At 46.5% G+C, this 4,500-nt stretch overlaps 1 non-coding gene across 1 annotated transcript; it reads left to right on the top strand.

Moving 5' to 3' along the window:
• The first annotated feature begins 1,319 nt into the window (after positions 1-1,319).
• LOC138297616 (U2 spliceosomal RNA) lies at positions 1,320-1,511 on the top strand. The gene has a single exon (XR_011204183.1). It is a non-coding gene; the product is annotated as a U2 spliceosomal RNA (small nuclear RNA).
• Positions 1,512-4,500: the final 2,989 nt, after the last annotated feature.

Genomic DNA, 4,500 nt, shown 5'->3' with positions numbered 1-4,500 from the left:
TTGGGGTTGTTCTCATGCTCAGGCTTTTTGGACTTTTATGAAACCTTTTCTCATCTACGTGGTTGTTATTTCTGCCCTTACTGTTGAAACAATATTATTTGGCCTTCATCTCCCCTCCACAAAGAGACTCATTGCCTGGCAGGTCCTGTGTTGCGAACAGCAGACTCTTTGGGATGCTCAGAACATTTTGCTGTTTTTGCATAAAACTTTATGCCCTGCTGACTGTCGAATCTTATGCTTGGACAAAATGACTAGCTATCTTAATGTTGATAGGACATTCTTTGGCGCTCAGGAAGCCAATAGACTGTGGTAAGTGACAAATTAGAAAGGATGGGTTACTTGAAGTGTTATTTTACCCACCCCGCCACCAGGTGTTCACGGAGGGCCATTTGTATGTCTTTAACTGCACATGGATGTTTTTTTCTTATTCACTGAGGTTGATATAGTTTAACATGGTCTTCACCTTGCCCCCGGGTGTTAAACGGATTGGCACGTGCAAACATTTTTAAACAAAGTGTGAATTCTGTCCTTTCCTTAGTAACAATGGTTTTACCTTCAAGGAAAATGTCTTTCTTCACCTTACCACTGAGGGGCTCATTCCGACCCCGGCAGTCAAGGACCGCCGGGGCCGGGGATGCGGGAGCACCGCCAACAGGCTGGCGGTGCCCCGCAGGGCATTCTGACCGCAGCGGTTTGGCCGCGGTCAGACCAGGAAAACCGGCGGTCTCCCGCCGGTTTTCCGCTGCCCTGGGAATCCCCCATGGCGGCGCAGCTTGCTGCGCCGCCATGGGGGATTTCGACCCCCTCACCGCCATCCTGTTCCTGCCGGTTCCGACCGCCAGGAACAGGATGGCGGTGAGGGGTGTCGTGGGGCCCCTGGGGGCCCCTGCAGTGCCCATGCCAATGGCATGGGCACTGCAAGGGCCCCCGTAAGAGGGCCCCACTTTGAATTCCAGTGTCTGCTCAGCAGACACTGGAATTCGCGACGGGTGCAACTGCACCCGTCGCACCTTCCTACTCCGCCGGCTCCATTCGGAGCCGGCTTCCTCGTGGGAAGGGGTTTCTCGCTGGGCTGGCGGGCGGCCTGCTGGCGGTCGCCGGGGTCTGAATGACCCCCTGAGTGTTTAACGGTTTGTCACTTGTTAAAACATCTTTAAAATATGTTTTTCTCCTTTGATGATATAATTATTTTTTTCATCACCACGTTCACGGATTGGCTTTTATATAAACCTTTGTTTGCCTTTTAGGTTGGGAATTGTAGATTTCTGTAATTTTACTGCACAGTTTTGTTTTGCATGTACCTCTAACCCTATGTAAATATCACTTTACAGCTTCAATAAAGGTTTTCAAAACAAAAATCTGTTCTTATCAGTTTAATATCGGATACCTCCTCTATCTGGGGACGATATATTAAATTGATTTTTGGAACAGGGAGATGGAATAGGACCTTGCTCTGTCCACTCCACGCATCAACTTGGTATTGCAGTACCTCCAGGAATGGTGCACTACCCACCCATGGAAAACCATGCTGTAGAAAGAAAGAAGAGAAAACGAAAGTAGAGCCCTCACTGGCAAAATCTGTAAAGTGGCGCTAATGTATTTAGGTGTGAATAAAACCAACCTGGCCATTTTGTGACTGCTGTGTCTTTTTTAATTTATTTATGTATTTCATAATTTCTGTTGTATTTAATGCCACCCGCCCCTTTTTTAAAAACTTTTGTTCCCCTCTGCCCCGAGGCTACACTTCGACAGAGAAAAATGTCAGGAAAACACAGCATCTTCAGCAGTGTATTTCTTTCATATTTGGATGCATTTCACAGTGGAGCAAGTGATGGAAAAGAGGGGAATAGAGGGAAAGTAGAGAGCAAGAGCCCTTTCTTGATCTCCAGGTTCTCAATAAGTGAGTTGGAATGATCTAGGAATGGAAAGAAAGAAAGAAAGAAAAAGAGCAAGAGAGAGGGGAGGCAACTAGCTGTGGCAGAGCAGAAGTGGACACTGCCCATGTCTTCTCTGAGTGAGAAGTAAAAGACAGGGTCCTTTTCCTTCTTTGCCCACCCCAGTCCACCCAGAAACAGCTGAGCCATATCTATGGGCCTAGGCTGCAGGGTAGAAGAGTCCTGTGCAAGAGAGGGCCAAACACCGGCCACTTGCTGTTAGGGTGCTGTCCAAGGCCTGGCTTGTTGCCCAGCGTTCCAACCCAGGGGCTAGACACAGTGGATAGGAAGGGGCAGGGCATGGAAAACTAGAACGTGGGCAACATGGGTATGCTAATGGGTGCATAATGAGGTGACTGCTGACAACTCTGGGAGCTGAGAGAAAAACAGACATCTGGGCCTCTTTTCCTTTTAGCACTTGCTGAGCTCTTCCCAAGAGTTTGGAAGAGAGGCCCGTGAACAGTTATGGAAAGGAAGACCCCATCCCGAGTCAGCCAGGGAGACAGGTAAGTGAGGTGAGAATTCTTGCACCACTCAAGTTATCCCTTCTCAACCTTTTGCCTTAAATGCAGTGCCAACTGCCACCTGTGAGTGCCAAGGTGCCCCCCCACCTAGCAGCCACCTGTGAGTGCCAGGGTGCTCCTCACTTCCCCCACCCAGCTGCCACCTGTGAGTGCCACGGTGCCCCTTCAGCTACCACCCGATACCCACAAGGTGCCCCCCCAAACTGTATCCCCACAAAGATCCTGCAACCGCCGTGGTGCTCACAGCTGCCCATGACTGTCACAGCTCCACTAGTAGCCCAAGACTGCCGAGGTGCCCACAGCCACCCCAGAATGCTGAGATGCCCCCCTCCCCGAGACAGAGCCCATGCTGTCTGCTAAATACGGGGACGCCTAACAACCGCCAAGGTACCATTGCAATTTTATCGCAATTTTATCCTTTCCTGACCTTGGCAAACAAAGGGGCAGATTTATGGAAAGTGGCGCTTAGCACACCCCTACCACCACCATGTGTGCACTGTATTTAAAATACGGCACACCATGACGCAGGGTAGGGGGCAATAGCATCATTTTCATGACGCTATTGATGCACTCTGCAGAAGCAGTACCAAATATTAAAAGTGCCGTAAAAAATGGCGTAAGGATACCTCATAGATTTCCTTACACCACTTTTTCAGCTCCCTTAATGGGGTAATGCCCCCTTTGCATACATTTTGCCTAGCACAGGCATCATTTAGCGCAAAGGGTTACAAAGTGGCACAATGCATGCATTGCGCCACTTTGTAAATAAGGCGTGGGGATTTCAGACTCGTTAGGCCACATTAACTTAAAAAACAATGGCCACAGCGAACGGATCTGAAATCCTGGTCGAAACCGCATGCAGGGATGAGTCTACACGTAACACCATAAGATTCCAAGGTAAGGTTAAAAAAAAGACCAGCTAAAAAGTCTGATGAATGATGTTCTAATTAATTTAATGTACAAGCAAAAGATTTAAAACGATTGGCTGAGTAATGCAAACAAGGAGTGTATGATTTTACTTTTGCTAGAGAAAAAACATGGAACATTTTAATGCAAAATATCCTGTTTTCAAAAGAGAAAATCAAAAGTTACCCTGTTACTTCTATGTGTGCCACCTGTGAAATCACAGTTTATCTTTATATGTATAACTCATAGGTCTCCCCATGGGACATAGACAAATTCCTACAGTGGTACTGTACCAAAGTAAGAGGAGGGGCATAACTGAGAAATTAATGGGGGGTATGGAATGGAAGGAGGAATGTTTTGTCACCCTAAAAGATGACAAATATGGGATAGGAGGTTACTGCCACATCCTGAATACCTTTGCCATAGGTCTCAATAAAGGTTACCAAGGGCAGCCCACCTTTAGCAGAAAGTGTAGGAAATTTGGTCATGCAAAAGAGACATACATGGATAAAAGCTGCCTAAATTGTGGGATGGCTTCCATTTCACAAATGAATGCACACTCCCAAAACATGTCACCTATGTGGGCTAAATGCATCTATACAAAAACTGCCCACAAAGGGAAGCATCATATGCAGCAGCCCCGAATGAAACAATATGGGGTGAACCATTGCATAAATCCATTCCAAACCAGTAAGGAGCATCCCTCCTCAAAGCAATTATAGGTTACTTATCATACTTATCATGCCACTCCATCCCAGACCAAAAACAAAAAAGATAGATATTAAAGGACCAACAGAACCACAACTAGCAAAGGCAGTAATGAAGACAGAGAAAATGAAGCAGAAGAACTGTTACAGGAAATACTACAGAGTATGCCACAGTATCAAGGAGAAGAAATTATAACAGAATCCTTTCAAAACCTAACAGAAAATGCCTTTTTCATACCAGTCTCTCAGACAGAAACAACTCTGAGAAACAAAGGTAAACTAACTGCCTCGGAGAATACAAACCCCAGGAGCACACCTCAATCCCAAAGCCATAACTGAAAGAACCACAACTAAGGGGCCAACAAAATCAGAGTAAAAACCAACCCTATAAAATCAAGATCCGAAAACATCTCTGATGAGGAGGAAGAA

This window comes from Pleurodeles waltl, chromosome 5, assembly GCF_031143425.1.
Source record: "Pleurodeles waltl isolate 20211129_DDA chromosome 5, aPleWal1.hap1.20221129, whole genome shotgun sequence".
NCBI classification, from domain to species: domain Eukaryota; kingdom Metazoa; phylum Chordata; class Amphibia; order Caudata; family Salamandridae; genus Pleurodeles; species Pleurodeles waltl.
This window is presented reverse-complemented; position numbering and strand designations above follow the sequence as displayed.